Raw genomic sequence first — 18,459 nt, forward strand, 5'->3', positions numbered from 1 at the left:
TTAATGATGGATTTAAGTATGCTTCTTGAATCTTGTACAGAATCTCATTTTCATCATAGGCAAATAATACAACCACTGTAGTAGTAAAAATGAAATTAAAAGAAAGAAAGAGAGGAAGGAAGGAAGGGAGGGAGGGAGGAAGGAAGGAAATTATGATAAAAGAAGGGAAAAATAAGTCCTTGCAAATGACTGTTAAAAATTGTCCAGATAATTCTGGTGTGCTGTTTTTCTACCACAAAACACTTCTTTTCTTTTTCTTTTAATAATCCCCTTTCTAAAGCTGTTCAAAATTCATTAAATTGTCATGTTGTCACGGTATTCTTATCTCCAAATGTGAATTAACTACATGTTGACTTGAAGAAACATTTTTTTCTTCTATAGTGTTACGCCAGTATTGCTAGTGAGGAGATTTGCACCACCCTGAAAACTCTGAAGTAATAAAATTCTATTAATCATAGTGCTGTAAAGTTTCCAAGTTTATCTTCATGTTCATGGTCAGAAACCTAAATGGGTTTTTTTTCAACTGTAGCAATTTCACTGGAATAATAGAGTTCTATAGTGGTGACATACATCTCTTAATTAAGGTTATTTGTCAGAATTAGGTATACCAAGATATACGTTCTGATTTAGTATACCATAAAACATATTCTGGTCTTGTTTTCACTTAAGTTCAGGAATGCAAGTCCTGAGATTGAGTATTTCCTCTTAGGCCAAGAGTGGCAAATAGTTTTCATCCAAAGACCCAGCTTCATTATACCTACAAATAGATATCGGGAAGGTTTGTGAGTCTGTTTCCAGGCCCTGGAGGGAAATAGAGCTGTTATCAACAAGTAACGTCTCCCACAGACTAACAAGCGAGAGGTAACATTGTGTAGCGCATTTACACTCTCCAAAAGATAGTTCTTACTGTCTGTTTTCTTTCTTGTTTCAATTTTAATGCTTATCAAACTCACCCATGTACATGGTTAGAAATTGTAATAGTCATGGTTAGAAAGCCCAACAGGAAAACAAAGGCTTATAATAAAAAACAATAGTCTCCTGGTCCACCTCTTCCCACTCTTGATTTACCACTCCAGAAGGCAACCATTCCAAGTTCTTGGGCTTTTCTTCTCTATTTGCTTCTGCAGTTCCCAGGGTTGTTACTCACAGAGGACAGACGGACTCAGTCAGTTGGGTAGCTCATGGGGGTGCCAAGCTTCTAGGAGCAATGGTTAAAGGCATGTGACAGGCTGCCCTAAGAAACGAAAATGTTCAACACTGCTTGCCCCACTGGTGCAGGTGCCGCTCTGAAATACAACCTTGTGGCCGCCCTCCAGAGCTGCATGATTCTGCCATGCCCTCACCAGCCAAATGGTTTCCACATGGGGCCCCTTCCTCGAGGTGTCCACTTCCAAGTCAGACTCTCACGGGAGCGAGCCTGGTAGTGGAGGCCAGGTCACATATAGCTGTGCCAGCCGCCAAGGACACTGGAACAGAATTTGGGGTTCATTTTGGGGATACAGGGCTCAAATGACAATAAATTTCCCAAAGATAGTAAGATGTCATTCAAAAGGAGCTGGACAGCACAAGAAATGACAAATATCTACCATAGCTTTCTAATGAACGAGTTGATTATACTGTTTTTCAAATTTGTATTTTATTTTATTAAAGTTTATTCATTTATTTTGAGAGCGACAGAGACAGCACAAGTGGGGAAGGTGCAGAGAGAGAGGGAGACAGAAAACCCCAAGCAGGCTCCGCACTGTCGGCACGGAGCCTGATGTGGGGCTTGAACCCATGAAACTGTGAGATCATGACCTCAGCAGAAGCCAGGTCAGATGCTTAACAGACTGAGCTGCCCAGGAACCCCTAATTTTGTGTTTTACATATTACCTGGGCTATCCTCACTGTTGAAGATAATCATAACTTCCCCAGATACAGACTTCTCTTTCATCCACCCATATATATAAACATATAATATTGTTTTGATAGATCAGTATTTGAGTTTACACGATTTTATCCACATAAACATTTTCCCTGAAATTAATTATTTCTTTTTTTTTTTTCATTTGATAGGTTTCTCTATACCTGTCATGAGGGCATTCTAAATTTTTATTTCAGAATTGTAATTTCTGAATTTCTGGTATAGTATTTTAAAATTTCTAGGTGATCTAATGTGTGTGTGTGTGTGTGTGTGTGTGTGTAATGTTTTTTCTTATTTCCCTGAAGAGAATTACTGTTTGTTTTTCTTCTGCTTCTTATGTTGTTTCTTTTGTCTGTGTTACCTTTTCTATTTATTTTGGTCTCTCTGATGTTAAAAGTTGCCCTCCCTCAAATCTCTCATCATTCTTATTTTGGCTCCTATTTAAGAAAGAGGCCTTAAATAGTGTGAGACAGAGTAGGGCTTCTTAAAGACTGGGCTTCGCTGAAGGATAATTGAGAAGAACACAGGGACTCCCAAGTGTCAACATTTTATTTTTTTCCTCATTTTTCTCTTCAGCTGATCACTTTCCTCCGAGAGGACTCCTCTAATATCCTGTCCTTAAATGTGGCTGCCAGCATCCTAAGAGCTGAGCCATGGAAGAGGATGTTTAGAAAAGAGGCTTTCATTCAGTTCTGTGTTTGATATGGTAGCCTTCATTCCTTCTGCTGAATGCCCTAAGTCCAGAGACCTCTGGTTTGACATCTCCAGAGAATAAACCTTGGATTTTCTGCCAGCTTCACGAAGAGGCAGTTGTCCAGCTGGGGAAAGGACCTGGGTTACCATCTACATCCTGTGTGGATTTTCAACCAACCCTCTTGTTTTCTTCCCTACCTGTTCTCCTATATTCTGAAGTACTTGTCGGAGTCAGTTGCTGAGCATTTTTTTTTTAAATCCTTGGCATGGGTTGATATGCTTCTTAGATTTAGCCCTAGTGGGCTTAGATTTCAGCTTCCTGTGGTCTGTGGAGTTGGTCCCCATTTATCCATTAATCATCCAGCTGCTAAAATTATACTGCTGTCTTCTTTCCTATTGTCCCTGTGCTCTCTCTCCTCCTCCTCTCTCTCCAACTCTGCATGTATCTCCTTCTCCCCTCTTCTTCTCTCTCACCACGTGTGTGTGTGTGTGTGTGTGTGTGTGTGTGTGTGTGTGTGTGTGTGTCTGTAATCCTTTACTGTCATTGTGGAGTTGTAGAAAGGAAGAATAGGTAAAGTATGTTCCAATCTTCCACATTTCTGTGTTAATTAGAAATCCTATGCTAGGAGCCCCTGGGTGGCCCAGTTGGTTAAGCATCTCATTCTTGGTTTCTGCTCAAGTTGGTTAAGCATCTGACTCTTGGTTTCCACTCAGGTCATGATCTCAAGGTTCGTGAATTCAAGCCCCACGTCAGACTCTGCACTGACAGTGAGGAGCCTGCTTTTGATTCTCTGTCTCCTTCTCTCTCTGCCCCTCCTCCTCTCACACACTCTCTCTTTCTCTCTCAAAAATAAATATACATTTAATAAAATTAAAAACAAAGAAATCCTTTGTTACATATTTTTTTTTGAAATCTTGTCAACATTAACCATATAGTACACCAAGCAGAATTGAAATTATTTTTTTTCACAATTTACAAGTCCGCTTTTATCAACTTTTAACAAATCAGATCTTCAGTAGGAATGAACTGGTTTTCCTCTTGGACATTTAATCCTTATGTTGAGACTTGGGTGGGGCCTCAACTCCTTTCTCTTTCAATCTCAATTCAATGTTAATAGCTAAACATTAAGTCTCTCCCTGTTATGCAATTATGTAATTATATAAGCAACAAGTTTCAAAAAACATCAAAAAACACAAAGTAAAAAAAAATTGCTGTTCCTTTTTCAAAGTAATATGTAAAATTCACTTTTTTTCAGTCCCACTAGGCTCATTTGCAAGTATCTACCATATCTTTGTAAGCACTGTCAACATTTTGGTCTGTAGGCTTCTAGGAATTTTTAGGTTTATACTTACATATGCAAGTTTAGATTTGTTTCCCCCAAAGTATAGGATCATGCTATACATACCACTATTAAACTTGCTCTGTTCTTTTTTGTCATAGACGCTGGGTCTGGAGTTCTCTCCTGTCCAGCAAGAGAGTGGATGCAGAATTAAAATGCAAGAGAGGCTAATGTCCAGGAGAAGACAAGAGCCCCAAGTAAGGGTCCTTGCTCCGTTTTTATTAGGATCAGAAGACTTATAAGTGTGATAGATGTGCACAAAGAGACAATGAAACCATGAACATCAACTCATGGGCGTGAGGGAAAGGGGGTTTCGAAGATATGTGGTGTTCGGGGTTTGGGTCAGTACAAAATAAAATCCTGACACTGGGCAGATGGTTGTTTAAGGTAGGCATGAGGTGCCACCTCTGTTTACCTAAACTTGCCTAGGGGACAAGAAAGACAGAACATGCTACCTCAGGGTCAACAAGGCACCTTTCTTTTGCTAATTATCTCTGCTCCTGGAAACTTTGCCCTGCTGTGGTCTAAAGTCCTGTTTACCTGTTTACCTGTTTTGGTCATTCCTTCCTGTGAAAGTAGCTTTCTGCTATAGTACTAAGTTGGGGACGTTTCCACCCTGAATACCTAATCTTACTTACCTAATTTTGGATGCTTTCATCCTGAGATTTCCTATTCCTGTAGGCCTTGTTAACCCATGGGTGCAAGCTCAGGGAATTCCTAAGCTTGTTCCCCACACTGGTATATTGACAACATTTTTCTAAGTTAATATTTTTTATATACCTCATTATTTTGAATGGGTATTGAGGTAGTTTTAAGATACATTCATAAATAAAATAAGTCTACTAATTCTTGATACTCCTCTCCAAAAGGTGTAGCATAATTCCCCTCTTCTGAGTGTGGGCTTTGTGACTAACTTCTAATGAACAGAATATGGCCGAAGTGACACTACGTGATGTCTGAGAATAGATCGTAGAAGGCATTGCAGCTTCCCCTTTGCACTCTCTCTCAGACCACTCATTTAAGGAGAAGCCAGTTCTGTGTCACCAGGACACTCAAGCAGCCCTAAAGAAAGGCCCATGTGGCAGGAAACTAAGGCCCTCTGCCAATATCCAATTGAGTGAGCCATCTTGGTAGTGGATCTGCCAGCCCCAGTCAAGCCTTCCAAAGAATGCAGCCCAATGCTCTGGTTTCTCTTCAGATTGCATAAATCTTTCACCTTTTACCAAATAATGCAGCCCTGACATCTTGACTGTAATATCAGGAGACACTCTGAACCAAAACCACCCAGTTATCTTGCTTTCTGATTCCTGACCGACAGAAACTATGAGATACTACATGGTTGTTATAAGCTTCTATGTTTTGAAGTAACTTGTTACACAGCAGTAGATAACTGATACAGTTTTGGTACTTGGAATTTGGGTGCTGTCATGTTAAAACCTAAATATGTGGAAGTGGCTTTAGAACTGGGCAGCGAGATAAGGCTGTCAGGGCTTTGAGGAAGAGTGTTAGTAAAAGCCTAATGAAACTATTACTAGAGGCCTGATTGCCATTGGGAGGCTGTGGGTGAAGCCTCAAAGGAAAGTGAACAAAAGCTTTATGGAAACTGGAGAAAAGGGGATCCTTGAGATGTAATGGCAGAAAACTTAGTATACTGTTCCCTGTAGTAATCTGGAAAGTAGAAAATGTACCTAATGAACTGGGTAGTGTAGCTAGAGAGATTTTGAGGTAAAGTGCTGTAGGTGTCACCTGGTTTCTTCTTGCTGTTTACAATAAAATGTGAGAACAAAGAGAGAAACTAAAGAAAGGATTATTACACATGACAAAGCTAGACTGGATGGTTTTGGAGATGCCCAATGCTTCCAAATGGCAAACCAAGCTAAAATTAATAAATGGCTTCCCATCAAAGATCAAATCAAGGCCACTTCCAGGAAAAACATGGTCTAGAGATGAGGCTGAGGGGTAGCTATAGAATACCTTGTTTATGACCACAGAAAGATCGAACTAAGATGGTGCCTCAGAAAACTGTTCAAACAACAGAGCTTTAAAGATGCTTAGGGATGTTGTTCTTCCATAGTTCAACGGAAGCCCAAGGTAGAGAGAATTTACCTTAAAGAGATTTGTGGGTGTGGCTTTTGTTGAATGAAGGGAACCTCAATACAATTCATAGGAGGCCAACAGTTTTCTAAAAAATAATTATAATTACAGAAATACTACCAGCTCAGACTGAAAGAGACAGAGATAGTACACAATGAAAAGAAGCATTTGGAACTCCAAAATTTTACTGAGAAAATTACACAGCTCCAATACAGCCTACCTTGCAAGGAAAAGGAAGGATTAATCCAAAGAGGTCATCAAGAACCCAGGTTGTGGAACCAAGAGCCACAGAGGATCATTCCCGGGCAGGAGTAAGATTGAATTTGAATCAAGACACTTTTAACATGTGGCATAGAACAATGATTGCTTTGGGCCTCCCATTTTCCTTCTTTTTGAACAGGAATGTCTACAGTGCTTATCCTTTGTCCATCCTACATAATGTACATTGAGGGTGTATGTGAGCAGATACCTTGTCTCTTTAGTCCACAGTGCCTGAGATCAGAGGAAGTGTACTCAAGGAGCTGCACTTAAGGAATGACACCTGGGAAGCTTCAGCCATACCTGGACCAAATTAACATGATATCTTTCTGAAGCTGATACTGTAATGGGTTGAGACTTGGGGGTGAAGGGGAGTAAATTTGGAAGGGATGAGTATATTTTATTTTATTTTATTTAATCAATCAGTCAATCAATCAATCAATCAATCAATTATTTGAGAGAGAGCAAGAACAATCAGGGGAGAGGGGCAGAGGAAGGAGAGATCTAGAATCTTAAACAGGTTCCATGCTCAATGATGAACCTGACACAGAGATTGATCCCACATCCCTGGGACCATGACCTGAGCCGAAACCAAGAGTTAGAAACTCAACCGAGTGAGCCACCCAGGTGCCCTGGGATGAGTATGTTTTCTATGTGAAAACAATTTTAATTTGTGGCCAGAGAACAAGTTGGAGTAGTTTTAAAATATGTCCCCAAATCACTCAACACTCTTCCCTCCAAAAAGTGGAGACAAAATCACTTTCTCTTGAGCTTAGACTGGACTTGATGACTTGGAATATTAGAGCATTGGTAGAATATTGATATTGTAGAATACTGCAGAAATGATAGTGTGCAAATTCTAACGCTAGGTCATAGAAGACAGCTTCATTCTTGCTCTGTCTTAGATCACTCATTCTGGGAGAAGCAAGCCGCCATGTCACTCAGAATGCTCAAGTAGCTCTAGGGAGAGGTTCGTGTAGTCCATGTGGAGAGGGACTGTGGTCCTCTACCAACAGACATGTTGGGGGGCCATACTGGAAGCAGATTCCCCAATCCCAGTCAAGCATTCAAAGACTGCATTCCCGGCAAACATCTTGACTGTACTCTCATGATCGACCCTGAGTTAGAACCATCCAGCTAAGCCACTACCAATTCACCACCCTCAAAAACTCTGAGATAATAAGTATTTGTTGTTTTGAACTGCTAATCTGGGGGGGCGGTAACTTATTACCCAGAAATATGTAAAGAAATATATTGTCCTCCCTCCTTCTTTTTTTTGCAAATATAAACAATGCTGCAACAAGCCTCTTTGCATATATATCTTTATGTTCTCAAGGTATTATTTCTGTAAGATAAATTCTTAAAATGGGAATCTCTGGCTATGCCCATTTTAAATTGATACAGATATTGTCAAATTTTCTCCCCCAAATAATTGTAACAATTTACACTCTCCCAAGCAGCAGATGAGAGTGTCTCTGTATCTTTGCTAATTTTAAATGTTATTAGTCTTTCTAATTTTTCTCAATCCTATGAGAGAAAGTATGATATTTTTTTAATTTATATTCCTTAACTTTTGCTGAGGGTGAGCTTCTTTTTGTTTTTATGGCTTGAAAAAACACCTTGCTTATTTCAGATGAAGTTTTCTTTGCACTCTTCTCTTCCTGGATCCTTCTTCTTCCACAGTGCCTTTCACATGGCATAAATGGGCAGTTTCTGAATGGATGAATAATGGAATAATTGAAATTCAGATATGCAGAAAGTCTTCATTTAACCCCATGGGATTGACTTTTAATTGGGGAAAAAATACCTTAGCAACCAATTATTTTAATTAGCCTTTCCCTTCCCCTATATCACTATTTGATTATCATTCAAGTATTCTCTGACAAAGCTCTTTATTTTACAACCTGCTCAGGTCAATCTTTTTGGTTTTTTTTTTTTTTCTTTTTAAAAAAATTTTTTAAGCTCATTTATTTTGAGATAAAGAGGGTGTAGGCAGGGCAGAGAGAGAAGGAGAGAGACAGAATCCCAAGCAGGCTCTGCACTGTCAGCATGGAGCCCAAGGCAGAGCTCAGACTCACGAACCGCAAGATCATGACCTGAGCCAAAAGAGACACTTAACCAACTGAGCCACCCAGGCACTCCAGGCTAACCTGTTTCTAAAAGTGGCCATATACTTTTCCTTTCTAAATGGTTTAAATACAGCAGAATAGCTATGTAACAAATACTAACACTAGTTAACAACAATAATGGTGCTAACTGCAGCTATTATTAAGCACCTACAATGTGACAAGTTCATTATATACATAACTGAACTAATTTAACATTTCTACATCCCTCTATTATTATTTCCTACTGTAGGAATGAGGAAACTAATACACGATGAGGGCAAATAAATTAAGTGGTAGAGCTGAGATGCAGACTCTTATCCATATGAATTCAAAGCCCACATTCTCTCTATAATGCTCAGCTGACTTTCTTGGAAATAAACATTTATATAGTTGTTTTCACATATCATATGTTCAGAGAAAAAGGAGGGTTCAAGAAGAGAAAAATATTGCACAATTTTAAGTAATGAACACTGAAATTATATTTTTCTTGCCCAGAGGGCAACTGTTTACTGCTGTTGATTCCCCGCTCAGAAGAATGAACATTTTTTTTTCCTTCATGGTTTGCAAACTTAATTCAGCCATCAATGGGTAAGTGACTTACACCCAGTTAAAGTGAGGAAATGCAATTGAAACACTTAACTATGAAAAGAGAAAAGAAGAAAATGTGGCTTCCTTTCAGTGATCATCAGTCACTACCATCCAAGGATTTATGTCAAGCTGAGAAAATTCCCCCAGTCTGTTCAGAAATAAGACTGCATAATGAATTTCAACACAGCACTATGATAATGAGATTGATGCCTTCTTTACAAAGCAATTTACAAACTTTCAGAGGTAATTTGGGTTTCTGGATGTTGAGGTCACCGCAGACGGAAGGGGAGTATACTGTTCAGGTACACTCCAAAATGTTCCATCACAATAATGTGAATTTAATTTTTAGAAAAGATAACTCCCCTAAATTGTCAAAAGTTGTTTCTAATATTTTTTTTTTAATTTTTTTTTCCACGTTTTAATTTTATTTTTGGCACAGAGAGAGACAGAGCATGAACGGGGGAGGGGCAGAGAGAGAGGGAGACACAGAATGGGAAACAGGCTCCAGGCTCTGAGCCATCAGCCCAGAGCCCGACGCAGGGCTCGAACTCACGGACCGCGAGATCGCGAGATCGTGACCTGGCCGAAGTCGGACGCTTAACCGACTGCGCCACCCAGGCGCCCCTCAAAAGTTGTTTCTAACAAGCCTCGTATGGAATTACAGTGCCGAATGAAACCACGGGGAAAGGAAATGGCACTGTATGTGAGAGTAATATGAACTAGATTCACGCTACATACTTCTCGGATTCTTTTTCTGGACATATCTAAGAGGCTTCATAATTTTAGTCTGGGGAAAAAAGGGAGAGGGAAATGTTTGGGTTTTTTTTTTTCTTCCTGATTGAAAATGGCAAACTCACGTTCCCTCAATGCTGAACTCAGATACCTCCTAGAATGATGTTTTATTATGGGCATAACCACTCGTATTCAGTGGCAACAGCAACCGGGCTAACGCGTTTTCTACCTGCAACAAAAAGAGGCATAATGATGGCAACGCGATGAGGAGTCTCGAGACACAAAGTACCTAAGCAACGAGGGTTCTGGGAGTCATTTTTCTTCAACCTGTGTGTCGTTCCACGTGATCATTGAAGGGTGACACTAAAATGGATAAAACACTGGTATCTCTCTAATACAGGGGCTGCATACCCTCACAGTGATGACAGAAGGTTTATTCATTAATATTTGTTTGAAGTACTTTTTCATGTATCTCTAACTCAATTTTATTCAGCCAGCTGCGCGTTAACAATTGTTTATAGGATAACCAGAACACATGACACTCAGAGATACACAGAAAGTAATTCTCAATTCATAGAAGTCATTTCGGTAAAATTAAATAACAGCACAATAACAATAATTGAGTTTCCTAATATGAATTTCTGTGTTCTGAGTATATTTTAAAGCCCTATTGTCTTATTTTATAAATGGCTATATTGTGTTCTTTGGTTTATATAGTGGGGACTCATGTTTAGCCTAATAAAGATATGAATGGTTACATATAGAAATAGTGATAGATATTTATATATACATGGGTTAGTATAGACATAAATATGTCCTTGCTTTGTCAGCTTAGAATCAATGACACTCGAGTAGCAATGAACATACCCATTGCTTGTATCTCGGTTTCTAATTGCGCTTTAAATAAAAGGCAACATAGATCCTTGGAGAAATAGCAGATTCTAGCACAGAAGCAGAAAATATACATATACAGAATGAGCCTGGAGCATCGTGTAATGCCAGAAAGCAATGAGGTGCTCTCAAAATACAAAACTAAACTAAACCCCACACTACTGAAGGTATGTGTCAAAGGAACATAGAAATTAGCTGAAAGAACTCCCAATGGCCAAATCTAGAACAATTTGAGAAACAAAATAAAGTCGTTTTGGATTATAAGTCAAAATATACAATAAATATCCACAAGTTCATGCTGATATAAATAAATGGAAGAGATGAGACAAATCTGTGCAAAAGAATTTCAAATAATTTTTATAAATATTCTACCCTTAAGGAGGTGATGGAGTAGATTCCCTATTCCTTAAGTGTCAGCCGCACATAATGACTTTCTTCTAAAGAGTACAGGATGTAGGGGTGCCTGGGTGGCTCAGTCGGTTAAGCGGCCGACTTCAGCTCAGGTCATGATCTTGCCGTCCGTGAGTTCGAGCCCCAGGTCATGATCTTGCGGTCCATGAGTTCGAGCCCCAGGTCATGATCTCATGGTCCGTGAGTTCAGCCCCGCGTCTGGCTCCGTTCTGACAGCTCGGAGCCTGGAGCCTGTTTCAGATTCTGTGTGTCCCTCTCTCTGACCCTCCCCCGTTCATGCTCTGTCTCTCTCTGTCTCAAAAATAAATAAATGTTAAAAAAAAAAAAAAGTACAGGATGCAAAGGGTGGGGGGAGTAACTTTACAGTGGCGAGAACTAACGAACACCAGGGGACCAAGATCAACATCAACATAAATCATGTTGATAGCAGGTACTCTCAATACAGTGTGCTGAAAATGACGGTTTGTTTCTTTGATCTTCCTCAACCAAACCTATAACCCCAGTCTAATCAGTAGGAAAACACTAGACAAATTTCATTCAAGGACATTCCACAAAATACCTAACCAGCACTTCTCAAAACTGTCAAGATCATTGAAAACAAGGAAATTCTTAGAAACCGTCACAGCCAAGAGATGCTCAAGGAGACATGATAACTAAATGTGTTATCCCGGATGGGGTCCTGCAACAGAAAAAATTAGGTAAAAACTAAGGAAATATGAGTAAAATATGGACTTTATTTAATAGTATTATATCTGTATTGGTTTATTAATTGTAACAAATGGACCATACTAATGTACGATGTTAATAATAAGGTCTACTGGATGTGGGGTATGTGGAAACTATATTATCTTCACTATTATCTTCACAATTTCTCTGTAAATCTAAAACTCCTAAAATAAAAGGCTTATTTTTGTACATATTTTTTTATTTTAGAGAAATAGAGAGAGAAAGAAAGAACAAAAGAAAGAAAGAAAGAAAGAAAGCAAGCAAGCAAAGTAAGAAAAGAAAGAATCTTAGGCAGGCTCCATACTCAGTGCAGAGCCTGACAGGGGGCTTGATCCCACGACCCTGGGATCATGACCAGAGCCAAAATCAAGAGTTGGATGTTCATCCAACTGAGCCACCCAGGTGTCCCAAGGTTTATTTTTTTTTAAGTCACAAAAATGGAACAGCAGAAAACATACCCATCTTGACTTTGGCCTGGGTGAAAGGAAATTCTTTCTCTGGAAATTTGTATCATAAGTTGTCCCTACACTTATTTTTCATTCATTCATATTACCCGTGTTGTGTGAAAAGTCTCCTGTGAAGAATTTAATGTAGAGTGGTTCGGGATTGAGTATGCCCCAAGGAACCTCCAAAAGCAGATGTAAATCCTCTCTGGAAGAATTTAACCTCAATGTGGTTTCAAAGATGTCTCAGAAATAAATTCCTCCCCCCAAATTATCTCATAGTCAAAAGTCATAAAACACACACACAAAACTAAGACAACATGGTAAGAACTAGCAGTAATAGATCTTGAAAATTTTGAGATTGGAATCATAAAACACAAAATAAAAAAATGACTATGATTAATATGTTTAAAAATTAAGAGAGGGGCGCCTGGGTGGCGCAGTCGGTTAAGCGTCCGGCTTCAGCCAGGTCACCATCTCGCGGTCCGTGAGTTCGAGCCCCGCGTCAGGCTCTGGGCTGATGGCTGGGAGCCTGGAGCCTGTTTCTGATTCTGTGTCTCCCTCTCTCTCTGCCCCTCCCCCATTCATGCTCTGTCTCTCTCTGTCCCAAAAATAAATAAAAACGTTGAAAACAAATTTTTAAAAAAATAAAAATAAAAATTAAGAGAACCTTGAACATTTGACACAGAAAAGGTAATTATAAAAATTATGAAAAATGGCAAAGATGATTTGCAAATTAACCAAATTAAATTTATTTTATTTCAAATTAAACAAATACTTGTTGAGTACCCACTCTATGCTAGGGCATGTACTAGATGTGTTCATGTACATAATCTATCTTATTTTCAACAACAAGTAATTATATTAAAGTGCTAAACTTGTAAACTTTCATCTTAAAATATTTTTCATTATTTTGTTTTCTCTCTACTATCTGAAAACTTTCTTCTGATCTATTGTCTAGTTCACAAATTCTCTTTGTTGCTGTGTCAAACTACTATTACACACATCTGTTATGTTCTTAATTTTGGTTGTTAGTAATTTTTTTTTTTTAATTTCTATTTGGTTCCTTTTCACATATGTCAAGTCAGTTTTTATACTTATTTCTCCCTAAAGATTTCTTCAGTTTTGTCATTGGTTTCTTTAAACATGCTATTCATAGTTTTATAATTTTTGTCTGATTCCAGTTTCTAAGGCTTCTGTAGTTCTGTTTCTGTGGTCTGTAGTTTCTCTTGTTTTTCCCTGATGGTATCTTGTTTACTGGCCCTGGATTACATTTAGGTATGTTCTGGTCATTTGATTTGAGAAATTATTCTTGGGAATAATTTGAGGCCTAGAATGATTTTAATCTTAACCAAAGAAAATTTTTGCTTGCTTCCTCCATGTGTCTTTCTTTTTTTTTTTTTTTTTTTTTTAACATTTATTTACTTTTGAGAGACAGAGAGGGAGACAGAGCACAAGCAGGGGAGGGGTAGAGAGAGAGGGACACAGAAGGAGGCTCCAGGCTTTGAGCTGTCAGCACAGAGACCATCACAGGGCTCGAACCCATGAACCGTGAGATCATGACCTGAGCCACCCAGGTGTCCCCTCAATGTCTCTTGATCTACCAGTCCAATAATGCCTCATCCATGCTCAGAGATTGAGGGTGCCCCGAATTACCCAGGTGATCCAAAGCTGGGCTGCAAGTCAGTGAGGGTACTCATTTATTTCCACTTGACCGTTTTCCTGAGGGCAAAGCCTGTGGGGTTCCATTTTAAGGTAGAACTCCCTACCTGGAGAGCGCCCAGGTTTTGTCTTTTGTCCCCTGTGCTTCCTTAGACCAATAAAACTGCTGCTCAGTTTTGTAGTTCCTCCTTCCAGAGCATCAGATGCCTTTCAGGCAAAAGCAGCATTGAGTGCCTGGCCGACTTCTCTAAGTTCTTGCCCTTTCCTAGACTTTGACCCAATAATTTCTCACTATCATATTAGCTCGGGACTTGAAAAGCTTCAACAGAGATGAGCTTCTGGAAAGAGTTGACCCCTGGCTGCAAATTTGTTCTCCCCACTGGGGACCCTTCACTTCAACATTGCCCCTGCCATGCCTGAGCCCAGGGAATAAGCTGTCTCCTCTATAAAACTTTAGCTCAAAACTGCACAGAATCTTCAGTTCCCCTTAACTTTTCGAAACCATAGTGCCAAAACACTAAGGGTCTACTACAAGAAAGCAAAGTACAAGAAAAAAATATGATTGGCATTTCCCAAAAAAAATTGGTTTTGCTTTCTACAGTGAGACCTGCTGTTTAGAACTCCCATCAGGGTCAGGAAGACACATTCCTTTGGCACCTGGGCCCCCGAGAGCTGAAACTAAGAGGTAAGGCCCTCCCATTTAGTCTGAATTCTCTTCGGGGGAGCAGCCCTCGCTAGGGCTAGAGAATGGATAGCACTGTGAACTGTAACGCGCTGAAAGGCCTCTCCCTGCCTGGCTAAGTGTCTGAGCTACACGCTTCCCTTGAGACGTCCGATCCCTCTTCCAACCCAGAGAAAATCAATGAGGATTTTGATAGGAGGAGACTTCCATAGTCCCTCTCAAATCACATGCGAATAATTTAGACTCTCTCACACTGCACGACCCTTTACACTCAATGAAGGGCTTTGGCACACTGACCAGTCGCCTGTATTTTGGGACTGTGCTGTCCAGTATGGTAGCCACCAGTCATGTGTGGCAATCGAACACTCGAGTACAGCTCTACGAACTGGTTGAGCTGTAAGCATAAACACCAAGTTTTCAACACTTCGTATGGTAAAAAAGAATGTACAACATCTCAGTAATTTTTTTAGTAACTAAATGTTGAAATGGTACTCTGGATATATTGAGTTAAATAAATATATGATTAAAATTAACTTCACCTGCTTTTTTAAATTGGCTACTACAATATTTAAAATTACGTAAGTGGTTTGCATTATATTTCCACTGGACGGTGTTGTCCCGAGGGTGATCTTGGTTCTAAAGACTGAATTTCCTCTTCCTGAATAGTTATTTTCTCAACTAGGATATTTTTTTAAGTATCTCTAGAAAATTCCTTAGCTCCTTTCTGTTTTTGGAAGTAGCGTGATATAATAAGAAAAAAACACTTGGGTTCTAATCTCTATTTTTGTCATTAACTAGCAATGAAAGTAGTCAAATCATTTTATCGCTTTGGGTCTGAGTTTCTTTATGTAAAATAAAAGGGTTGGACTGGGGGGACCTATATGGTTTCTTCCAGTTCTATGATTATTTGATTTGATTATAAAATTTCTTCTAAAATATTTTCCAAGGATAATATAGACTTAGGTTTGATTATAAACTTTCTTCTAAAATATCTTCCTGGATACTTAGCTTTTTATTACAAAAATATGTAATTTTTGAAACTTCTTTTAAAAATTTTTTTAATGTTGATTTATTTTTGAGAAAGAGAGAGAGAGAGAAACAGAGTGTGAGCAGGGGCAGGGGCAGAGAGAGAGGGAGATACAGAATCCGAAGCAGGCTCCAGGCTCTGAGCTGTCACCATAGAGCCTAACACAAGGCTCAAACTCATGAACTGCAATATCAGGACCAGAGTGAAGTTGGATGCTCAACTGACTGAGTCATCCAGGTGCCCCGAACCTTCTTTTGAAGAAGATAAAAAAATAAATACTTCCCTTGTTAAAAGGACAGACATTAGGCTAATTTATACAACCTTGCATACGCTAAAGTGCGTGTTTATTTTCTGTGCCGCCATTGTAAGTTTTGCCATGAAAACTATTTTGTTAATTACAGTTTTTTCCATTTTTCAGGTTCAATCTATGGCTATGATTATTGTCTATTGTATACAATTGATCCACTAGCTTCTCCTCCATGGGTCATTCTCATTCCTCAGACATACATGTCTTCTATATTCTCTTTTGACCATTTCTGGTTATATTTTTTATCTTATTCTGACCTTGCTGTGTCCTCTAATTCTCTTTCAGGGTTGAGCTCTCTTGCCATCTCATACCAGCACTCTGGTCACACTCTTCCACTCCTTTAGACTCAGGAACATCTCCTCCTTTAGACTCAGGATGCTCTCCTCATCCTTTCCAAAACAATTTCATCTGGAAAGATATAATAATAGGTACATTTCAGGTAAATTGCAGTCTGCAGTTACTTCTGCAAAGTGTTGGGGGTGAGGTGGTGGGAAGGTAGGTCTTTGTATTTTAAGCCTTAATTTGCACCCTGAAATGAAAACCTTTATTCCTATTAAATTGAATGGACTGTTTTTTTTTTTTAATGTTTATTTATTTTTGAGAGAGAGAGAGAGAGCACAAGCAGAGGAGGGGCAGAGAGACAGGGAAACAGAGAATCTCAAGTAGGCCCGTGCTGTCAGTGCAGTGCAAAGGGGATTGAACCCACGAATCCTGAGATCATGACCTGAGTCGCAACCAAGAGTCAAACGCCTAACCAACTGAGCCACCCAGCCGCCCCTCAGAGTGTTTCTGTTCTATATTTAAATTGTCTTAAACTCCATCACAGTATGTGAATTCTCACACATTTATGCTTTGCAAGCCCTGCCCACACCTATTCTTTCTTGTGAAAATGTGGCTTTAGACGTATCTACAGTTACCTATGCAAGATTCCGACCGCTCAAGAAACCTACTCAACCTTAACTTTTGGACAGAGTTTGAGAAGCACTGAATTTGGCATAAGACAATCTAGGTTCATTATCTTAACCACACTTGAACTGGATGTATCACCTTGGACATATCCATGATTCTAAGGTAATCTGCTAAAAGGAGCCCTAATAACGCCTGTTACACACATGTCACATGGTACTTCTGAGCATCTAAAGGAAATAACCAACATGAAAGCACTTACCAATGGTAAAGCACTACTCAGTGTGAGTGATATTGGGCATCCTGAAACTTCATGAAATTTTGTTCCTAGTTCCATTTTCCCTTCTTTGGGTCAGAATAGATACACTGACCCATTGAGTTTCGACAAGAACTAAGAATATGACTGAAGGTTTTCAGAATAATGGAAAGTTTCAAGTTAAGACGAAATGGTCACTGTCTTCATTCAATCATAATGACAGCTATGAAACACATATTAGAACTAATAACCTAAGTTATTTTACACAATTCATCTGTGAAACTCAATTTGTCAAGAAATAGTAAATGTTTTTTTTGAAATTCAAATGGAACCTGGGTGGAGGGATTAGGGTCAACGTTAAATTGCTAGTCATTTTAAGTAACAAATTCATGTTAATGTTATGAAAGTGGAGTGTAAAGAAAAGACTTTAGAATTAGATGTTAATCAACTGGATTTTTGAAAAAGGCTCCTACTCCTAAAATTGATGCAAAAATATTTTCCAAATAAATTCAAGTGCTGAAAAATATTATTCAAAGCATCTATAGAATATACACATGTGTGTACATGTATGTATGCATATATTCTTTCCTGTTATTTCTTTGAAATCAGAGTTACGAGACAGAGTTCTATCATCAATTATTCTTGGAATTTAGTGAAAAAAGAAAAGAATTTGGAATCAGTCACTCGGTTCCGTCCACCTTCCCTGGCTTAGGAGCTATTTCCTCCTCCCTAAAAAGGGAGGCAATCCTGTCTGCTCCGCCTAACTCGCAGAGTTGTGCTAAGAACCCTGTGCGCCTTATGGGAAAGGCAGGTACGGCTGCTGATAGGACGATTAGAGGAGCCGGGCACTCAGCAATGCAGTTTTAAAAACCCCAGCTTTTCGCAGCTGGCGAAGAGAAAGGCAGTTCTCTTTACCCCAAATCTATTCCATTTTTTATACCATTTCAAATGTAGGTAAGAGGAAGGAGGGCCAGGGGCATTTAAGAAACCCGGACGCAGAAACTTCCTCTCCCCTCAGCTGTGTATATATACTCTTTCCCTTCGTCCGTCCGTTCAACAATATTTCTCAGACCCCTGTCGGGTTTGGGACCCTGGGCTAGGCAGCGACAGCCCCGAAGGGGAAAGGACCCAGAATGCGGTCCTGAGGAGCCTTCGGTCTAGGGAGCACACACTGGACCCGTAACTGCGGGCCAGCGAGGACCCGGGCCCCACCGCCCCACCGCCCCAACCCCCCACTCCCCCACTCCCCCACTCCCCCACTCCCCCACTCCCGGCCCCGCCGCTGCCGAGCCCATCCCCCTACCCCTCCGCGGCGGCGGCTTGTTCCGGCCGCGTCCCCATGGCAACCAGTGGCGGCGCGGAGGGCCGGCTGCTGGCTGGGAGGGAGAGGCCCTAACGGCCTCGGCGGCCGCGGGGCGAGCGGACCCGGACG

The 18,459-nt window shown here is 39.9% G+C and overlaps 1 protein-coding gene and 1 long non-coding RNA gene across 3 annotated transcripts in view; one reads left to right on the top strand and one right to left on the bottom strand.

Annotated features, from left to right (window-relative positions):
• Positions 1-919: 919 nt before the first annotated feature.
• On the bottom strand, positions 920-18,446 carry LOC147576818 (uncharacterized). Of its 2 annotated transcripts, XR_015241159.1 has the most exons (4): positions 18,331-18,446; positions 16,123-16,273; positions 7,908-8,001; positions 920-1,234 (listed from the first exon to the last, which is right to left on the bottom strand). It is a non-coding gene; the product is annotated as an uncharacterized LOC147576818 (long non-coding RNA). The 2 variants fall into 2 exon arrangements; XR_015241158.1 differs by lacking the exon at positions 920-1,234 and having other exon boundaries at positions 7,594-8,001.
• The window catches only part of DEUP1 (deuterosome assembly protein 1), an 83,009-nt gene continuing 82,266 nt past the window's right edge, over positions 17,717-18,459 (top strand). The window contains exon 1 of the mRNA XM_086678560.1: positions 17,717-17,838. The gene's annotated coding sequence lies outside the window, so the exon portion shown is untranslated. The remainder of the gene's footprint in view (positions 17,839-18,459) is intronic.

Source organism: Puma concolor, chromosome D1 (assembly GCF_028749965.1).
Source record: "Puma concolor isolate L17-30 chromosome D1, mPumCon1.1.hap2, whole genome shotgun sequence".
Lineage (NCBI taxonomy): Eukaryota > Metazoa > Chordata > Mammalia > Carnivora > Felidae > Puma > Puma concolor.